This window comes from Ascaphus truei, chromosome 3 (assembly GCF_040206685.1).
Source record: "Ascaphus truei isolate aAscTru1 chromosome 3, aAscTru1.hap1, whole genome shotgun sequence".
Taxonomy (NCBI): domain Eukaryota; kingdom Metazoa; phylum Chordata; class Amphibia; order Anura; family Ascaphidae; genus Ascaphus; species Ascaphus truei.
Window position 1 is genome coordinate 382,443,013 of NC_134485.1, and position 22,270 is coordinate 382,465,282.

The window sequence follows — 22,270 nt, forward strand, 5'->3', positions numbered from 1 at the left end:
TCGGTACTGAGGTGGGAATAGAGAAAACACCACCGACAGGCACGGGGATCCGGTCTGGAGTGTGCGTAGTTGATCTCGCCAGGACAGGAGCAGGGAGAGCAGAATAGTCATAATACTTGCCGAGGTGCGGGTAGGAGAAGTCCGGAACGTTGGAGGTACTAGTCGCTGAGGTCGGTGCAGGAGAAGGTAGAATGGTCGAGGTCTGAGAGCCGAGTTCAGGTTAGGAGAGTTGCGGAGGGTCGAGGATAGCCAAGGTCGGGGTTCCAGAGAAGCGGTGGTCCAAAGGCAAGCCAAGGTCGGTACACGGTAGATCAAACAAGACAAGGTAGGATATCTAGGAGACAAGAGAGGTAGGCACAGGAACAGGAAGCTTATGCTCAAGCAATGTGCCAGTGGCACCGCTGAGCCTAAATAGGTGAGATGGTCCAATCCAAGCAGGAGGGGGGACCGGGGGAGTGTCAGTGCGGAGCCAGTGATAGGCTAAGGTAAGGAAGCCAGGTGAGGGTGCTGAGGGCAATCAGTGTCTGTTGCCACGGAGCTCGGGCGCGTGGCACGTGCGTTACATGCGTGCGCCGCGCACAGGGAGTGTGCGCCACGATCTGGAGGCGGGAGCTCCCGCTGTGACCCCTGCCCGCGTGCGCCCACGTGGGAACACCGTCCGGCACAAGGATGAGCCACGTGCATGCGTGGAGGAAGCGGGAGTGCGCGTGAGAGCGCGTGAGTCCTGAGCCCCATCAGCGGCCATCAGAGCAGGTAGGAGGGCTGCAGTAAGGCTTGAGGGGAAATTTCTGATGGAACCTTTTGAGAAGAACAGGAGCATGGATGTGATATGAGGGATCCAAGATCGTTCCTCAGGTCCGTATCCCTTCCAGTGCACCAGGTATTGAAGAGTTATTCTAGAAATTCTTGAATCAAGAATGGACTGAATCTCGTATTGTTGTTGACCGTGTACGAGTCGCGGGGTTGGAGCCGAGGAAGACAGATCTGGGAAACAAGTACTCTGGAATGCAGGTTTAAGGAGAGATACGTGTAAGACAAAGGAGTCTTCATAGCGGGTGGGAGTTGAAGGCGGAAGGCTACCGGGTTGATCTTCTCCAGAATGGGGTAGGGCCCCAGGTATCTGGGTGCCAGCTTGAGAGTAGGCACTTTGAGTCGAATATTCTTCGATGAAAGCCATACCTTGTCCCCAGGTTTAAACTTAGGAGTCCCACGGCGGTGGTGATCAGCTTGGTGTTTCTGTCTAGAGATGGCCGTCTAAAGGTTCTCCTGGATTCCTTTCCAAGATCTTTGTAAGGACAAGATCCGTTCATCTGCAGCTGGAACATCGGAGGGTGAGGTGTCGATGGGGAGTCGGGATGGATGAAACCCAAAGTTGATGAAAAACTGAGAATTTTGAGTGGATTCATTCCGTAGGGAATTGTGGGTGAATTCAGCCCAGGGGAGGAGGTCTACCCAATCATCTTGTGTATCCGAGATTAAACAGCGTAAGTACTGCTCCAGCGTCTGGTTGGTTCTCTCTGTCTGCCCATTAGTCTGTGGGTGATACCCGGAGGAGAAATGAAGGGAGATGTCTAGTCTTTGGGAAAAAGCACGCCAGAATTTGGAAATAAATTGGGGACCCCGATCGGACACGATGGTTAATGGAACTCCATGAAGACGAAAGACCTCTTGGACAAAAATATCAGCAAGGGAAGAAGAGTTTGGTAAACCTTTGAGAGGAATTAAATGAGTTTGCTTGGAAAAACGGTCGATAATCACCAGAATGGTATTCATACCCTTGGAGACGGGTAACTCCACAATAAAGTCCATGGCCAAGTGGTTCCAAGGGCGATCGGGAAAAGGAAGGGGGTGTAGAAGTCCTTGGGGTTTGATACGGGGCGTCTTGTTGCGGGAGCAAGTAAGGCATGCTTTGACGAATTCCTTTACGTCTGAATTAATCCTTGGCCACCAGAAGGTTCGAGTGATAAGGTCGGATGTTCTCTTGGCCCCTGGGTGTCCTGCGGATCTACAGTGGCGGCCTTTATCCTAGTGCGGCCGTAGCGGCGCAACTCTGATAACCGCGGGCAGATGCAGTATGTTTTTTTTTCCGGAGTATATTGCGGTATTTTAGCGCTCGTAATATTAGCATTTTATTAGCGCTGTCTGCAATACTGCAATACCATCTAAAAACTCAGGGGGCGTTCGCGAGCTGTTGTCTTCGAAGTCTAATACTTTAGCAGTTCAACCTACGTCAGAACACAGTCTGCGTGTGCGTGCGCAGTAATTGTAAAGTTGCATATTGTTACGCCGATGCTCGCCACAAACCGGGACCGGACCGCGGGGCTGAGGTGGGGTTATATAATCACCGACCTGAGTCCACGCAGACTGATCCGGAGTGCGCAGTTCATAGTCGTACATCGCAGGGTCAGGATTGGAGAAGGCAGCATCGTCGTTATGGAAGCAGGAGTTCGGCAACAGGTAGTCAGGATTTCCCCGCTTCAGCTTAGGAGCGTGAGCGCGGGGGTGGCTTCTGCGCGAGGAGCGGCCTCGGCCCATGACGCCGATCTCAGCAGGAGGAGACAGCAGGCTGGCCGAAGTTCACCGCAGGGCAGCGTCGGGTAGAACCAACGCTTCAGCGCAGAAGTCCAAGGCAGGTCACTGCAAGAGGATCGCAGCAAGCCGCAGGAAAGGAAGGGTAGCCACTGCTAGGAGGGAATGCAGCAGGTACCGGTGCTGGCAACACGCTTCAGCACAGACGTCCTGGGTAGGCCACTGCAGGAGAATAGCAGCAGGCCAGTGCTGGCATCAACGCTTCAGCACAGACGTCCAGGGCAGGCCACTGCAAGGAGATAGCAGCAGGCCGCAGGAAAGGAAGGGTAGCCACTGCTAGGAGGGAATGCAGCAGTACCAGTGCTGGCATCAACGCTTCAGCACAGACGTCCAGGATAGGCCACTACAGGAGAATAGCGGCAGGCCACAGGACAGGAAGGGTAGCTACTGCTAGGAGGGAATGCAGCAGTACCAGTGCTGGCATCAACGCTTCAGCACTGACGTCCAGGGTAGGCCACTGCAAGGAGATAGCAGCAGGCCACAGGACAGGAAGGGTAGCTACTGCTAGGAGGGAATGCAGCAGTACCAGTGCTGGCATCAACGCTTCAGCACAGACGTCCAGGGTAGGCCACTGCAAGGAGATAGCAGCAGGCCACAGGACAGGAAGGGTAGCTACTGCTAGGAGGGAATGCAGCAGTACCAGTGCTGGCAACAACGCTTCAGCACAGACGTCCAGGACCAGGCCTCTGGATACTCAGGAACTTGGAAGGTAAGAACGCTAGGAGAGAGGCCTGGGGTGGTTTGTGGCAGAGACAGTAACATAGAGGTAGGAATAGTTTATGCTCGGCGCTGGTTCAGAGCCAACGCCTAGAATATAAAGGGCGGAGATCCAATCACAGGAGGAGGGTGTGTGAGAATTCCTCCAATGAAGTAGCACAGGGCAGAAGCTGCAATGAGAGGCAGCACCTGTGCCATGGATTGCCAGAGGAAGCCTGCAACTGCACAGGTCTGCAAGGCAAAAGTCAAAGCCAGTAGTGGATTCCTTACAGTACCCCCCCCTTCAGGTGAGACCTCCGGACGAACAAGATCCATCACAGATTTGGGGGACATGGAATTGTTCCTAAACCTCCTTAGGCGAGAGGTGGCGTTGAAAGCCCATAGTTTGTTGGGATTCCTTACAGTACCCCCACCACTGGGTGAAAAGCCTGGGTGAACAGGACCATTCATAGGTCTGGGAGACATTGAGTTGTTCCTGAAGTGTCTCCGGCGAGAATTAGGTCCACAATCCAGATGTACATTGGCGAGTGCCATGAAAGACAGCGGTGGTACTGCAGTTCTTAGTACATGGACAATGGGACCTGAGGGCTCCGGAATGGGAACATCGGAAGGACGGTAGCCAGGTGTCCGGTGCATAGTAATAGTCCAAGAGTACGGGACACAGGACACAGATTGTCGGACAAAAATGGCAGAGGGACCTTCAGAGAAGGCAATGTCTTTGGTGAAATCAGCACGGAGGAAGTTGCGAGAGTCTTTAGCTTCCAAGGAATTCCGGGTGGTGGTTAGCAAGGGAATGGGGCGGGAGGGTTCACTACACACTATTGCAGCGGTACTTTTGATACCAAGCAGGGTTGCTATCCCAAGCAATTTGCGAGAGTCTGTAGCAGTGTGTATGCAACTCATGGTACTGGCAGTCGAAGAAGGATCCGCTTCCTTTGGTTTGTGATCTTTAGAGAGAATCAAATCCGAAATTGTGGCCTTGGCGAAGGACATAATAGGCATGTCTATACCCATAGTGGACCCATAGAGAACAGGAACGGACGCTTCAGGTAAAGCGACGAGGTCCAGTAAGGGTGTCTTCGTCTTAGGGAGAGGCCAATTGCCATACCGATTGGGCACTTTGGGCACCGCACAGAGACCTGCGAGTAAGGAGTCTGTTTGAAAGGTGAGAAAACAGATTTTATCCAAAAAACAAGGCAGGCGGTTAAGCGGTGCATCAACCTTAGGGAAAAAAGTCTTGGGGTTAAAGCTGGGTGCCTCCAACACAGAGAAAGAAGACAGAGAACTAGAGCTTGGCTTCGGAGTGGAGGTCCCAGGTACCCAGGTCTCACATGATACTGTGGGAGAAGCAATGCAAATTGTTACTGTTTTAAACATAGGGTCTTTAACATCGGTAGCTCCAGGCACCTTTTTGAGAGGTAACCCTAGTTTTGGGACAGGACAGTCAATAGCAAGTACCCCAAGTATTGTGGAAGACACAGAGAAAAATAAGTCCATTTTAAAGACGGGATCTTCTGAAAAAAGGCAACGTTCCAAATGCGATACCCCTGAGTGCGTGGTAGTAGACATACAGTCAGTAGTGGATACCCCGAATACTGTGGGCGAATCAGCGTGAAACAGTATTATTACAGGAATGGGCATCCCAGACTTAAAGTCATTTTTAATCATCCCGGAGGCTGTGGCATGATCCGTGAGAGAAACTGGGGTAAACTCTCCAACAGACACAAGGGACATCTTGCTTGTTACAGAATTGGGTCCCTGAGAATCCCTAGTGAGGGCATCAGACTCCATGGGAGACTTAGTGACAGGGGTTTTGGAACTGATTAAAGGAATGGCAGGTATCACAGATTTACTAGGAGAAATACCTTGCAAAACAGAAATTTTAGTAAAGGTGATAGGCATCACAGATAGGGCAGACAGAAGTAAGCTAGGCAAGGTTGCTTCTATAACAGAAGATTTGGCAGCGGCAAAGCTTAACTCAGCGGCTGCTGGAGAACTTTTAACTACAGTGAGAAGGGACTGCAGTTTTACAAAGTCAGGGATAAAGGGAGTCTCAAACTTGAAAGCCTGATCATTCAAAAAGAAGGGCCCTAACTTTAATGGTACTGAGGAAGCAACAGCAGATACGCTGATCTCAGAAGGGGTCACTTGGAAAGGAGAATAATATGTACTGTTCGCTTTAAACCCTAGGATTTGGGAAAAGGAGAACTCAGACAGTGCAAGTGGGGCAACCACGACTGTGCTGGCCTCTGAAGTGGGTATTTGGGAAAGAGTGTCTGGGACTTCAGAAACGACAACAGATTCCACGAAAAGGGGTCTATGCTCAGAAGCAGGGGTCTCAGCTCTCTGAGTGGCAGACGGGGTGAGTGAAATACCTAGGAGTAGGGATTCTGCGAACAGGTTTAGAGAAACAAACGGCTCCAGAATACTTTTTACTGGAGCCAGTATTATTGCCGAAAGTTCAGGGGGCATAGCCCCGAGAATTTTAGCCGAGTCAGAGGACAAAAGGGGTTGATCCTCTGAGGCTAAGGAGGTGTCCCTGACTGACGAACTAAAGGGATCTACCAAGGAAGGTTCACAGGGCTGACCTGCAGGGGTTAACATAGGAAAAACCCCAAGGGTTAAATTACTCTGTACCTGAGAATCAGAGAAATAGAAGCTAGTCTCCGAGAGTGGGGTCATAGGGGGTTCTGCCTCTTGCCCTAGGAACCTATCATTAGACTGCGGAATACTAGGGTTAGCAGTAGGAACCTCACAGAGCAGACTAGCAGGGGTTAATACAGAAAAAACCTCGGAAACAGAGCTTAGAATTTTTGGTTTAGGAAAAGAGGGCAAACAGGATTCATTCTCTGGTGCTAGGGAAGACACACTGACCTGGGTACTGCAGGGATTTACAGTGGGGAACGCATAAGCCTGACTAGCAGGGGTTAAGACCGAAATAACCTCAGGGACAGAACTTAGGGAGGTTAACTCAGGATTAGGGAGCGTGGCAGCTTCTTCCTTAGCGGGCAGCGACAGAGAAATGGTTTGACCATTCTTAGGAGAGAGAGGTAACCCCACAGGTTTAGTAACAGGACTGGTAGCACAGAGAATCTGCCAAGCAGCAGCATAGCTGGCAAGGAGGGGATCCTGTTCTATTATGTGAGTGTCTAGTGTTGAGGAAAATACATGGAGTGTATCTTGAGACTGAGCCAACATGAGGAGGGCGCTCTGTTCTACTAGATGAATGTCCAGTGATGAGGCCAGGGCATAGATTGCCTCTTGGGCGTCGGCCAGTTCCATAGGGTTCACATTATCCCAGGTTAAAGGGGAATCAGGGGAGTGAATACATTCGGCTAGAGACTGTTTTAAGCTCAGGATACAGTAAGCCTTAATAAAGAGATCACAACGGCATTGTCTTTGCAAAGGGGTTAAACCTTCATAGGTAAACATTTCATCCATCAGGGGTATTACTTCACACAAATACTGGCCTTCATAGTGGGACTGATACGCAGGACGGGACATAACTTCAGTTGGAAAATTGCCATCCCCCGCCACGGCGCGGTCCGGTTTTAACGGGCCGAGCATACTGTTACGCCGATGCTCGCCACAAACCGGGACCGGACCGCGGGGCTGAGGTGGGGTTATATAATCACCGACCTGAGTCCACGCAGACTGATCCGGAGTGCGCAGTTCGTAGTCGTACATCGCAGGGTCAGGATTGGAGAAGGCAGCATCGTCGTTATGGAAGCAGGAGTTCGGCAACAGGTAGTCAGGATTTCCCCGCTTCAGCTTAGGAGCGTGAGCGCGGGGGTGGCTTCTGCGCGAGGAGCGGCCTCGGCCCATGACGCCGATCTCAGCAGGAGGAGACAGCAGGCTGGCCGAAGTTCACCGCAGGGCAGCGTCGGGTAGAACCAACGCTTCAGCGCAGAAGTCCAAGGCAGGTCACTGCAAGAGGATCGCAGCAAGCCGCAGGAAAGGAAGGGTAGCCACTGCTAGGAGGGAATGCAGCAGGTACCGGTGCTGGCAACACGCTTCAGCACAGACGTCCTGGGTAGGCCACTGCAGGAGAATAGCAGCAGGCCAGTGCTGGCATCAACGCTTCAGCACAGACGTCCAGGGCAGGCCACTGCAAGGAGATAGCAGCAGGCCGCAGGAAAGGAAGGGTAGCCACTGCTAGGAGGGAATGCAGCAGTACCAGTGCTGGCATCAACGCTTCAGCACAGACGTCCAGGATAGGCCACTACAGGAGAATAGCGGCAGGCCACAGGACAGGAAGGGTAGCTACTGCTAGGAGGGAATGCAGCAGTACCAGTGCTGGCATCAACGCTTCAGCACAGACGTCCAGGGTAGGCCACTGCAAGGAGATAGCAGCAGGCCACAGGACAGGAAGGGTAGCTACTGCTAGGAGGGAATGCAGCAGTACCAGTGCTGGCATCAACGCTTCAGCACAGACGTCCAGGGTAGGCCACTGCAAGGAGATAGCAGCAGGCCAGTGCTGGCAACAACGCTTCAGCACAGACGTCCAGGACCAGGCCTCTGGATACTCAGGAACTTGGAAGGTAAGAACGCTAGGAGAGAGGCCTGGGGTGGTTTGTGGCAGAGACAGTAACATAGAGGTAGGAATAGTTTATGCTCGGCGCTGGTTCAGAGCCAACGCCTAGAATATAAAGGGCGGAGATCCAATCACAGGAGGAGGGTGTGTGAGAATTCCTCCAATGAAGTAGCACAGGGCAGAAGCTGCAATGAGAGGCAGCACCTGTGCCATGGATTGCCAGAGGAAGCCTGCAACTGCACAGGTCTGCAAGGCAAAAGTCAAAGCCAGTAGTGGATTCCTTACACATATTTATACATGCATGTGCAGTGCTGTACAGGTATGTCTCATTTGAAAATTGTTGAAACGCATAGGCGTGTACTGTAACAGTATCACATTTCGGCATATACAGCGCTCTCCCCTCGCTCGCCCCCACACACACACAGGATAATTTACTGCACTGCAGTATTTCAACTTCTTATCTTATCTACAGTACAGTACACCTCTCCCACACCATTCCTTTGATTGTGTGTCTTTCTGGTTTCAATCACATTCCTGCTTGATAGCTGATGATTACTGCGCATGCGTCTGTAACTTCGCCACTGCTTGCTTGCGAAGTTCAAGAGTGATTGACCAAAAAAATTTCTCCTCATTTTTTATTTTTATTTTCTCCACAAGCCTGCCTAAACCATCTTGATATTACAATATTCAATCTGTGCTGTAGCTTTTGACTGCGACACTGTGCGTTTGACTGCACATGGTTGATTTGTGTGCTTTTTACTGTATGTATTTGGGGGTGTAGGGATCAAATTATTATGATGACCTGCCTTTTGAAAATATGTAATTTCTTTGATTTGCAGTACAGCTAATCCTTCATGCAGCTGTACCCTGTACCCCCCTCCCCCACGCACACACACAAGGCTCGCTCAAGGATTTGAACCTCTTATTGACAGACACCTCTCCAGAACCATTCCGTTTCTAAAGCTTGTCATTGTGTTTTTAATCGTCCGTCCCTAGCCGAGCATCACCTCTCTGCGCCTGCGTGCCTAATTTTCCTATTGTTGGCTTTGAGTCACCTCTCTGTAATCCTCTTTGGGATGGGAGCTAACTGATGATTACTGCTCATGACTCACCTCAACTCCATCCTTCTTCGACGACGCTGCCGCTTCTCTCCAGGGAACCCCCATCTCATCCTCCGTAGCACCCATCCACCCAGATGTCCACAGCACACCATGCACAAGAACCAGCTCGTTAGACCGCATGCTCAATGGGTTAAGTGTGGATATCCCCGGGAACTCTACTGTGCTGATAAAGATAGATCTGCTTTTAGAGACCATGCTAAATATGGATCAACGGATGCAGAAGATGGATCGACGGATGGAGAAGATGGATCGACGGATGGAGAAGATAGAGACTGACATAGTGGGGATACATAATTTGCTCGGTGTTCATGCCCCTGTATCCCTGACGCCGGAGCAGGAGGGTGGCATGGATGTGATGAATGGGACCTTCGACCGCCTTCCAACACCAAGCGCACCCCCTCCACCAGAAGAATTTGTGTACATGTATGCCGTTGAGGAGGAGGATAACATGACAACCCCGTCAAGACCACGCCAGGTGACAACACGGTGATCAAGACAGGAGGAAATCTTCCTCCCAGAGAACCTACCCTCGCCCTCCACCACAAGCACACCCGCTCCCAGAAGAACACCCGCTCCCAAAACCCAACCTACATACGCTTGCATCGATACGGTGCCCGACATCATCCTGCGCGAGCTGCCACCAGCACTCAGGGAGAAGTATAGGGTGATGAGTGCTGGTTTACCCCAGAAGTATGCCATGTTAATTTTTAAGCACCACGTGTCCTACTTGGTGTACTGCGGATGGGTCTACAATGTAAACTACGAAGGAAATCGCGAAAAAGGGCGCTTCCTGAAAATTTAAGAAGGACTATTGTGGAGGAATTGCGGCACTATTTTTCAATTTCAGATCCTTTAATGAAAATCGTTCGAGACACCATTAATGGCATTTTGCGCCATACAAGGCATCGGCCCTGGAAGGACAATCTGGTGGGGATAGAATTTGCGTGACTGTTCAACTGTTGTTTATTTTTTGTAAATGTTTTGACTTTCTGTACTTTAATAAAGGAGATGTTGCGTGTTTTAACTTGTATTAATAAAGAAATGTTTTTACTTACTGTACACAAGACCTGCACAATTCCAGTCCCAGAGGGCTGCAAACAGGCCTGGTTTTCAAGGTTATCCTTAAAACCGGGCCTGTTTGCGGCCCTCGAGGACTGGAGTTGTGCAGGCCTGACTGACTGTTCTGTACACCATCCTACAATAAATGTTTTGACTATCTGTACTTTAATAAAGGAGATGTTGCGTTTTTTAAATTTTATGAATAAAGAATTTTTTTTAATAACACCATTTTTTTAATCAGATTCAGGAATGTGCAGGCATTGTAACACAAAGCAATATTATCCATCGAAATCCCTCCATTTGTCATTTTCCGCATGAGATGACAAAGTTTTCTTTTCTGAGAAAAAAAAAGTAAAAGTTTTACTGTAATGGTCAGTCAGTCCCCTAAAGAAGTTCCCACAGTCAGTCCCACCAATAATTTTCTCGGGGGGCGTCTCCTGTTCACCTGCGCATGCACCTACTGTTGATGTGATGACACGCATATGCGTTTTAAGAAGGTTCCAATGCGCATGCGCATGCGCCTAGCGTTCCACCAATTGTTCAGTATCTACTGTAGAAGCTGCTCAGCCAATGATATTGCTTACAGGAGACTTGCTTGACTGTGCATTGATATTTCAAAAACAGAATAAAATATGGCAACATTACTCACCACAGACTTTGACAATCAGCTGGCGCCGAGCCACTGCCAGTCCCGTATTCTTGATCATACACGTAGTTGCCAGGTGACAGCGGGACTACTACACCTGTAGTCAGCTGATGAGGCTGGAAATCGCTTAGGTAAATGTAAGCTTGCTGGAATCTGTACGCAAAATCCGGCTCAGGCTGCAGGTATCCGGGCGGGGACAGACAGCAAGGGTTGTCGTCACCAGGTTTTCACTGACGGTCGGACCGTTATTGGAAGCCAGTGCTGGCGCATTGCTTGCCTGCGACTGACGTTTCTTAGTTGGTTTTAACATGACCTTTCGCCTTTTGAAGTCTCCATGATCATAGATACGGGAAAAACCCGGTGATACACACCAAACCCTCCAATAACATCGGGATCAATACGAAAAAAACATGATCGATACATAACTTTTTCCTTATTGCACGCTTCCACACACGAGCATCTGGTGAAAATTTGTAAAAGTCATAGTTTTCGATAAAATACTGATAAATTTGAACAACTGTTGCCATCTTATCATCTGTTGCATTAATCGCAGCCCATATTAAATAAGCGTACGTTCTGTCGGGTTTTTGGAACACGGACTGCAGTTGTGCACTCATCTCGGAACTCTTAGGACAATACTGTAGAACATATACAATACTGTAATATGAAAAGCCTAAATTGATACATTATTGTAACTTCTTCAGTCCCAAGGCCAATTTACAATGGACCACTCTGGTATTCTTTTAAATACAATTCATGAATATCTGCCATCTGGTGGATACGCGAAAAATTGCTACCAATTAAATCCGAACCATTATCAATAAACACATCAACCGCGCATCAACCGCGGGTGTAATTGCGGTATGAATGCGGTCAGAATGCGACATGAACGTGGTGAAGTGCGGTGAAGTGCGTGGCATTCGGAAAAAATCCCCCAAAAATTCGGAGATGTTGGAGAATAAAAGGGGCTGCGGCTGTAGCAGAGTGACCCCATTCCAGAATCCTCTTGCGAAAGTGAGGTGCAGCGAAAAGACGACCGTCAGGAACCTCTAGACCCTCCGGAATGTTGGCCTGATCTGCGAGAATTTTGTCCAGCACGTCAAAGGTATTAGCAGCAAGAATGTATTTAGCTGGAAGGATGGTCTCCAATTTAACCTCCGGCTTATCCTCGACAATGAACTGGCGGGAAAGTGTGTCGGCCTTCAAGTTTTTTGATCCTGGTATAAACGAAATTATATAATTAAAGCAGGGGAAAAAAAGTGACCATCTAGCTTGACGAGCTCCTAGACGCTGGGCAGTCTCAATATAAAGAAGGTTTTTTTGATCTGTAAGGATGGTGATAGGGATCTCCATACCCTCAAGCAAGTGTCTCCACTCCTCCAGAGCGAGCTTGATGGCTAATAACTCGCGGTTGCCGACGTCATAGTTCTGTTGGGCTGTGGAATTTTTTTTAGAAAAAAATGCGCAGGGGTGAAGCCTGGCCTGGGGAAACTTCCTCTGGGATAAGATGGCTCCAGCTCCAATGTCCGAGGCATCCACCTCGAGAGTAAATGGGAGGCTGGTGTCTGGATGAGTCAAGATGGGTGCTGAGACAAAGGCCTTTTTAAGGCGTTTGAAGGATTGAGTGGCTGTAGAAGACCAAGAGGTAGTATCTGCCCCCTTCTTTGTAAGGGCAACAATGGGAGCGACAATGGACGAGAAGTTCCTGATAAATCTCCTATAATAGTTGGCAAAGCCCAGGAATCTTTGAAAGGCCTTGAGAGACGTAGGAATAGGCCAATCCAAGACTGCTTTGAGTTTGGCGGGGTCCATGGAGAACCCAACGTCCGAGACAATGTAACCCAGAAATGAAGTAGAACTTCGGTGAAATTGGCATTTCTCCAATTTGGCATACAAGTGGTTCTCACAGAGGCGTACTAGTACCTGCTTGACATGGTTGATGTGCTCCGGGAGTGATTTGAAAAAGATTAGAATATCGTCGAGATATAAGATCATGAAGTGATTGAGAAGGTCTCTGAAAATCTCGCTAACAAAATCTTGAAAAACCGCTGCATTGCAAAGGCCGAACGGCATGACCAAGTCCTCATAATGTCCGTCTCGCGTGTTGAATGCCATTTTCCACTCGTCGCCCTGTCGAATCCTCACCAAATTGTAGACGCCCCAAAGATCTAGCTTGGTGAAAATTGTTGCACCCTGTAAACGGTCAAAAAGTTCTGAGATTAATGGGAGGTGGTACCGATTCTTGAGGGTAATCTTGTTCAAGCCTCTATAGTCGATGCAAGGGCGGAGGGTGCCATCTTTCTTTTTTACAAAAAGAAACCTGCTCCGGCAGGGGAAGAAGACTTGCGTATGAACCCCTTTTTTAGATTCTCCTGTATGTAGTCAGATATGGCTCTGGTCTCAGGGAGAGAAAGTGGATAGGATCTCCCTCTGGGAAGAGTGGAACCGGGCAGAAGGTTGGTAGGACAATCAAAGGATCGGTGTGGGGGTAATACCTCGGATTTTACCTTGTCAAAGACATCACGGAAGTTCAGGTAGACCTCAGGTAAGGAGGCTTGCTCCATCACGGCTGTCGTCAGACTGCAAATCAGTTGCATTGAGGGAGCACAGGACGTGGCACACTGGGTGTTCCAAGTGATGGGGCGCTCGTTGGTCCAGTTGATGAGAGGATTGTGGCGTTGAAGCCACGGAATCCTCAGGATAACCTCTACAGAAGGCGAGTGGATGACGTTGAGTGAAATCCTCTCCACATGAGTCCCGTCAATAGAGAGAGACAGTTCAATGGTCCGAAGAACAATGAAGGCCTGTTGGAGTGGCCTTCCGTCGATGGCCTCTAACCCCACGGGGTCCTTCCTCTTGATGAGGGGAATGTTGTTCTTCTGGGCGAATACTCGGTCTATAAAGTTGCCCCCAGATCCGGAGTCGATGAAGGCCATGGCTGGAATGCAAAAAGTCCCGGTGTCAAGAGAAACGGGAATCAGGATCCTACTAGGGAGGATTTTTTCTTTTTTAATGGGGAAGCAAGAGAGTGTTCCCAATGAGACTCCCCGGGGACTCATTGGGAGCTGGCGTTTCCCGACTTGAGGGGACAGCGAAGGGCTTGGTGTCCAGGGTTGCCGCAGTAGAGGCAGAGCCCGGCGGAGCGGCGGCGCTGTTTCTCGGCAGGAGATAGCTTATTCCCTCCTAGTTGCATGGGCTCCAGAGCATCCGAGGAAATGGGTTCCGGAGAAGGGAGACGAAAGGCGTGCAGTCTGATGGGGAGCTGTCGGTGTCGCGAATGTTCTGCTCTTCGCTCCTGGAGGCGCTGGTCCATGCGAATACAGAGCGCAATGAGCTCCTCCAAATCAGATGGTCGTTCTTGAGCAGCAAGTTCGTCCTTGAGCGACTCCGAGAGACCTTGCCAAAAGGCGGAGGACAGGGCCTCGTTATTCCAGCCCATCTCAGAAGAAATGGTGCGAAATTCCAGGGCATACCTAGGCACTGGGCGGGTCCCTTGGGTGATGTGAAAGAGGGAAGAGGCAGCCGTCACTCTATGCCCTGGGGTGTCAAAGACACGACGAAATTCCTTGGCGAATCGCCCGATATCTTGTGTGAGGTCCGTCCTCTGCTCCCAGATGGGGGAGACCCAAGCCAAGGCATCACCTGTGAGAAGAGAAACAATGTAGGCTATTTTGGATCTTGCAGAGGGGAAGCAAGCGGGTGTCAGCTCGAATTGGATGAGACATTGGTTTAAGATCCCGCGACATTCCAAGGGGTCTACAGAATATCGGTTGGGTGACGGGAGTCGGGGTTCGGAAGATGAAGCACCTACTGGTGGTTCAGTGGGAGGAATCAATGGAGTGGGAGCGGAAATGTTCTGCACCTGGACCGTAAGGGATCTAACATCCTGCTGCAGGGAATCCATGCGGCGGCTGGACTGATCCAAACATTTCTCCAATTTGGAAAACATGGTGGCATGTGACGCCAAGATGTTTCCCACCTCAGAGGGGTCTATGTCTGTGGGGCTGAGCATACTGTCACGCTGTGCCCACCACAAACTAGACGAGACCCTCAGTACTGAGGTGGGAATAGAGAAAACACCACCGACAGGCACGGGGATCCGGTCTGGAGTGTGCGTAGTTGATCTCGCCGGGACAGGAGCAGGGAGAGCAGAATAGTCATAATACTTGCCGAGGTGAGGGTAGGAGAAGTCCGGAACGTTGGAGGTACTAGTCGCTGAGGTCGGTGCAGGAGAAGGTAGAATGGTCAAGGTCTGAGAGCCGAGTTCAGGTTAGGAGAGTTGCGGAGGGTCAAGGATAGCCAAGGTCAGGGTTCCAGAGAAGCGGTGGTCCAAAGGCAAGCCAAGGTCGGTACACGGGAGATCAAACAAGACAAGGCAGGATATCTAGGAGACAAGAGAGATAAGCACAGGAACAGGAAGCTTATGCTCAGCCAATGTGCCAGTGGCACCGCTGAGCCTAAATAGGTGAGACGGTCCAATCCAAGCAGGAGGCGGGACCGGGGGAGTGTCAGTGCGGAGCCAGTGATAGGCTAAGGTAAGGAAGCCAGGTGAGGGTGCTGAGGGCAATCAGTGCCTGTTGCCACGGAGCTCGGGTACATGGCGCACGCGTGCGCCGCGCACAGAGAGTGTGCGCCGCGATCCAGAGGCGGGAGCTCCCACTGTGACCCCAGCCCGCGTGCGCCCGCGTGGGAACGCCGTCCGGCGCGAGGATGAGCCGCGCGCATGCGCGGAGGAAGCGGGAGTGCGCGTGAGAGCACGTGAGTCCTGAGCTCCATCAGCGGCCGTCAGAGCAGGTAGGAGGGCTGCGCGCCTGCGGGTAACTCTCAATGTATTACTTCCTGGTAAAACATTTTTATAAATAAATAAAAAAATATTCCCTGTGGATTGTAAATTCTCCTTGGTACAGTATGTCATTCTGTTTATGTAACTTGTATAATTCATTTTTTTTTTTTATATAATTTAGATTTGTATTAGTTTTTACAACAGGACAAGTTCATCGCATTCATCCATTGTTTCGTCAAAAATACCAATGCCAATCATATTTAACAGAACAATCAGAAAATAATACTAAAAGAAAAAAAGAAAAAAAATACATGATGGGTAGGGGGGAGGGTTTTTTTAGTTGGTCCGTTCTTCTCTCTGAGATTATCTTCCTGTGAGTTTTTAGCCAAATGCATTGTATTTCCAGTTAAGTTGCGAGTTATGCCCTCTATTCTTATATCTGACAGGTTTAATCTAAACTCTGGTGGTCTCCAGGATTCTAGATTTCTCCGCTTTCACACCACCATTGAAGGAGCGTGCACTCAAAACTATCAAAGCAAAATTGTGGTCGTCTCTACCCCTGGCATATCTGTCTGGGCCAACCATGGGGTCCAGACTTTTAGGAAATTTTCGCCAGTGTCATTGACCAAACTTGTCAATTTCTTCATCTGGCGCACAAACCAAATTCTATTCCGAATTTTGGGGATTGAAGGAATTTTGTTCTGTTTCCATAATGCTGCGATCTCACACCTCGTTGCTGTTGCAAAGTGGGCAACTATTTTAAGTTCCACTTTGGCTAAACCCAGTATCGGTCTATTCAGTAAAAAGAGCCATGGGTCTAGGGGAATTGTGAGGTCTAAAATCTCTGTAGCCAATCTTTAATTTTGTTCCATAGATTGGCATTCTGAGGGCAGGACCACAACATGTGTAACAGGTCTACGGACGCTCCACATTGTCTCGGGCACAATAGGGAGTATCCTGGTATAAAATTTGATAATTTAACTGGGGTAAGATACCATCTCATCAGTACCTTTATATGCGTTCTCCTTCAATGTCGAGCATATTGAGCTTTTAGTGGCCACTGTAACGATCAGTGTCCAATCATCTGGTTCTAAGACCTCTCCAAGGTCTGCTTCCCATTTCAACATATATCCTAATTTATGGAATACCTTAGGGCCAGAACCGATCCCTTCTCTATACATTTGCGATGTGAGTCCACAGTCTCTCTAAGACAGAGCTTTTCAAAATTGGTCAATGGGGGGGTGAGGGTTGAGTTTGTTATAAAATGCACTGATCTGGAGGTATCTATAGAATTCAGATTGAGGAATATTTTTGTCAGATTTAATTTGTTCGAATGGTTTAATCTTGTTATTACCCTTCAGATCTCTAAGTCTGAGTATGCAATTTTTTTTCCATATTGAGAAGTTAACACTATTCATACCTGGAGCAAAATTTGGATTATCCCATGAAGGGGTCATCAGTGTATTTTTAGAAGTTAGACCGCATTTAAGTTTAGATGCCTCCTAGATTGACAACGAATTGGTCATAGAGGATAACGGCGATTTTATAGCTTTCTGCGCTATTTTTGGGCTCCAAATTAGATTGTTTAACTCCAATGGGGAGCAAACTTCTCTCTCTAATGCTACCCACTGTTTCAATTCTGGGTCAGTCTGCCATTGAGAAATTTGGCATAATTGGGCCGCCTTATAGTACGATATCAGGCAAGGTACCGCTAGTCCTCCTTCCGTAGTTTATTTCAGAAGGGTCTGTTTTCTTACTCTCGCTTTTTTTACCTCCTCATATAAACTTGGAGATTCCAGATTGAGGGTGCGGGTCCGCTGCATCTAGTACCTCCCCTATTCTCGGAAGTCTTCAGGCATTGGTTGTCACCATGTCCCCTCCCTCTGGTGGAGATTAGAAAAGGGGCACTCGGTGACGTAGACTGGGCATGACTCTGGCTTTTGGCTGAGCCAGTCACATCGCTTGGGTGGGGCTCTGGCTTTCGCGCCAAACCCTTGCAGAACTTTGCAGCTAGACGTACAGTCATTTTGCAAACAGCACGTGGGCTCTCCAGCTTTGGCGGGAGACACCATTTTAGATGCTGCAACTCACATGGCGGATTCCCAGGCAAGGGAACCTCCATTTTAGGAACAGTTCTTTCACCGACCACGCCGTAACCGCGATTCCGGCAGGAATCCGTTCTTTGTGGTTCCTCACAGTACATAGATTAGCAGTCTACCAAGAGTAGGTTGTACCCCAGGCTAGCAAAACTCCATCTCAATACGCTGTACACCAGGCCTGCCCAACTCGTAAAGTGAGAAGGGCCGAACTGCTCCAAGGAAAAGAAATTTGGGCCGCACGGGTTAAATCATCATCATCATCATCATCTCTCCTCCAGCACCTCTCCATCATCATCATCCTCATCTCCCCCAGAACCCCTCACTATCAACCTTTATGATACTCCCCATCTATCTCTCATACACCCATCTCTCCCCCTCACCCACACAATAACCCCCTCCACATCAAAAACATAATACCCCCTCCACATCCCCCCAGCCCATTCCATGTCAGCAGCCCCCCCCCCAAGTAAGCATCCCATGTCAGCATCCCCCCCATGTCTCTCTTCCCTCAATATAACACTCTCTCCCCCTCCCCTAAATCACACCCTCTCCCCCTCCTCTCAATGACACTCTCCCCCTCCCCTCAATATGACACACTCGCCCCCTCCCCTCAATATGACACACTCTGCCCCTCCCCTCAATATGACACTCTTCCCCTCCCCTCAATATGGCACTCTCTCCCCCTCCCCTCAATATGACACTCTCTCCCCCTCCCCTCAATATGACTCTCTCCCCCTCCCCTCAATATGACACTCTCCCCCTCCCCTCAATATGACACTCTCCCCCTCCCCTCAATATGACACTCCCCCCTCCCCTCAATATGACACTCTCCCCCCCTCCCCTCAATATGACACTCTCCCCCTCCCCTCAATATGACACACTCTCCCCCTCCCCTAAATCACACCCTCTCCCCCTCCTCTCAATATGACTCTCTCCCCCTCCCCTCAATATGACACTCTCCCCCTCCCCTCAATATGACATTCTTCCCCTCCCCTCAATATGACACTCGTCCCCTCCCCTCAATATGACACTCTTCCCCTCCCCTCAATATGACACTCTTCCCCTCCCCTCAATATGACACGCTTCCCCTCCCCTCAATATGACACTCTTCCCCTCCCCTCAATATGACACACTCTCCCCCACCCCTCAATATGACACTCTCTCTCCCTCCCCTCAATATAACACTCTCTCCCTCCCCTCAATATGACACATTCCCCCTCCCCTAAATGACACGCTCTCCCCCTCCCCTCAATATGACACTCTCTCCCCCTCCCCTCAATATGACTCTCTCCCTCCCCTCAATATGACACACTCTCCCCCTCCCCTCAATATGACACACTCTCCCCCTCCCCTCAATATAACACTCTCTCCCCCTCCCCTCAATATGACTCTCTCTCCTCAATATGACTCTCTCTCTCCCTCTCTTCAATATGGCACTCTCCCCCTCCCCTACATGACACTCTCTCCCCCTCCTCTCAATATGACACTCTTTCCCCCTCTCCTCAATATGACACTCTCTCCCCCCCTGCAACTCACATCATACCCCCCCTGCACCTCACATCACTTCCCCCCCTGCACCTCACATGTCAGCAGCCCCCCCCTCACATGTCAGCAGCCCCCCCTCACATGTCAGCAGCCCACCCACCCCTCACATGCCAGCAGCCCACCCACCCCTCACATGCCAGCAGCCCACCCACCCCTCACATGCCAGCAGCCCCCCCCTCCCTCACATGTCAGCAGCCCACCCCCCCTCACATGTCAGCAGCCCACCCCCCCTCACATGTCAGCACCCCCCCCCACATGTCAGCACCCCCCCCCACCTCTGTACCAGCCCGTTTTTCACCCCCCCCCACCTCTGTACCAGCCCGTTTTTCACCCCCCCCACCTCTGCACCAGCCCGTTTTTCACACCCCCCCCACCTCTGCACCAGCCCGTTTTTCACCCCCCCCCCCACCCAGCCCGTTACACACACACACACACGCACACACACACACACACACACACACACACACCCACACAACCACACACACACACACACACACACACACACACACACACACACACACACACACACACACACACACACCTCTCTCTATTCAGCACATACACACACCTCTCTATTCAGCACATCTTTTCAGCACATCCTCTCCCCGGCACTGAGCCCCGCCCCCAGCATGCTCTGACCTCCAGTCCCCGGCATCATGCATCCTCCTCATGCTGCTTCTGCCCCCCGCGCGCGCATTTCAAAACCCGGGGGTGGGGGGGAGGCGTAGGAGGCGGGGGGGAGGCGAAGGAGGAGGGGTTGGGGATGAATCGCCGCCATTTTTTTAAACTTTAAAAAAATTTTTTTTTTTTTAAATTTATTTAATTAATTAAATAACTGGCGCCCGGCCGCCGCGGGCCACGCAGAGAGGCCAGGCGGGCCGCATGCGGCCCGCGGGCCGCGTGTTGTGCAGCCCTGCTGTACACGATCTCAGTCCATTACAAGCACTCTGTGGTTCTTTAGTCTGGTTACTGGCTAGGAGTACTCCAGGTTTCTGGCCATTGTGGTACTCTTACGCTGCCCCTTTTGGCTGCCGGGATCGCAGACCTTTACCTCGGTGGCTCCTGGGGACCTCCCAGGTACACCCCCCTTCTAGGTATCTCGACTACCCGCATCATGGTGACTTAGAACAGCAATAACCTTATTGTCTCCAGACCATTCACCCAATAGGGCCGTCTAGGTCATCTTTGCAAGGTTTCTGCTCCTCCTGACTAGACCTAGCTTCTCTCTTTCATTTAGCACTTGTTCTGGAAGCGTATCTCGTTATTTCCCGCTTTGTGTCGCTGTAAGCCTGTCCCGTTATCGCATCTTAGCAGCGCCTCCAAATGTAACGGTGTCCCCCCCCCCCCAATCGCAGATAGGGGCCATTACAGGGTGTGTGTGATGCATACCTGCTGGTAACAAGAGGACTGAGTTGTCCGCGATGACTTTGGAACACAGGACCAGGTTTCTGGGGTCCATACCCCACATAATACTTTGCAGTGCAGCGCCTCCATCTGCCATAGGCTCCAGGAATATGGAGGCTATCTCCCACGGTAGACTGAAATACAATTAAAAGGTGAATGACCCTGGCGCTAGAAAGTGAACTACAAATGATATATAACAATAACAAATGGTGAGCCCAATGATATACAAATATTATTGAAATAAAGTCCACAAAGGATATGACCAATCAGAGTCCTTATGATGACATGAGGATTCCCTTCCCAGCGAATGTCCCAAATGATGCCTACTTACTAGAAACAGGAATGAATCGCACAGTGGATAGAATCTGTAAGATGAACCGTCTGAGTCCTGTCTTCTCCAGTGGTGCACGAATCCCATGTAACGTGTAACGCCTGTATACCCGCAGACCTGGCCAGTCCCGAGTACTGAGGTGGGTAAGGTTATAACACGCACCCACAACAGTGAGGGCGTGCCCGGAGTGTGGTAGTGCATTGCTGGGCCTGTTGAGAAAATGTTAATAGATACTTGCAATGTCCAGGATCTCAGAGTTTGGATTGTAATGTCCGTGTGCCAGAGTTCAGGGGTAACAGAGAGCAGCGTAATCAAGTCCATGGGCCTCATGCAGTAAGCGTTGATAAGGGAATTATCGCCATTTTATAGCCAAAATTGGGTTTGAGATTCAGTAAGCGCCGATAAGTGCTTGATTTCGCCATGTTTCTGAGCCGATTATTTTGTTATGGCCAGTCGGCTGCCGATAAGCCTGTTTTCGCCACTGATCGCCACTTTTTTAAATCGGCTGGATTCAACAAAAAAAATCAGCTTATCGGGGCTGATCGGCACTACGAAATTGAGATGTTATGGCCAATTTCTCCCGCCAACTAAAGTTGGCAGTTTGGAGGGGAGAACGATCGCTAAGGCTGCCGGAACGGCACTTTGAAAAAAAAATTCTTCTGCACATCAATGGAGTCAATGGAGCGGGGACGTATAACAGTATAGTACTGTTTACGTTTCATTGCTCACAATACAAACGTCATTTGCATTACAGTGTGGGTGCATTCCCTGCATTGTGTCACAGCTGACGTGTATTATTTGCATAACATTATACTTTTACATGTTTTCAGCATTTGCGGGTCACATTACTCATCATGTGATGATGTGCCAAGGGAAAATACTATACTCAACTCTTAAAGGAGAACCTCACATCATATCACACATTTTATTGAACTGAGCGACAATTATTTACATGATGTTACACATGTCACACATGTCACACATACACCGTATATTCATCTTCCTTTACATTACACAATGCTAGTAATGTGTCACGCATCTTTAAACGTTCATGTACATCTGTATTCTCATGTTTACATATACTTTTGGTTCCTCCCTATTTTCATGACGTCACTTATTGGACGCTCAATCACATTGCATGTTTACATTGTAACCGTAGCATTACAAGCACTTCAACCTAACTTATACACACATGTACAGTAATTCATCATTGGGACACCTTGTAAACTCATTCTATACCAACTATCCTCATTACAGAAATGCATGCATATGCACACGACTATTCATTGTTGTCAACATGTGACAATAACATGGCTAATTACACATGTTACACAAAACTTTTCCCACGTCAATCTCAGCCTTTTTGTCTAATTACATGACTGACTGTTGCCTTCAGAAGTTTTACATGCATTGCACATGCAACTATTTATTTGCAAGCAATA

The 22,270-nt window shown here is 49.6% G+C and overlaps 1 long non-coding RNA gene across 1 annotated transcript; it reads right to left on the reverse strand.

Annotated features, from left to right (window-relative positions):
* Positions 1 to 10,256: 10,256 nt before the first annotated feature.
* Positions 10,257 to 21,022, reverse strand: LOC142491162 (uncharacterized). Its single transcript, XR_012800318.1, has 3 exons — positions 20,829 to 21,022; positions 20,483 to 20,631; positions 10,257 to 10,357 (listed from the first exon to the last, which is right to left on the reverse strand). It is a non-coding gene; the product is annotated as an uncharacterized LOC142491162 (long non-coding RNA).
* Positions 21,023 to 22,270: the final 1,248 nt, after the last annotated feature.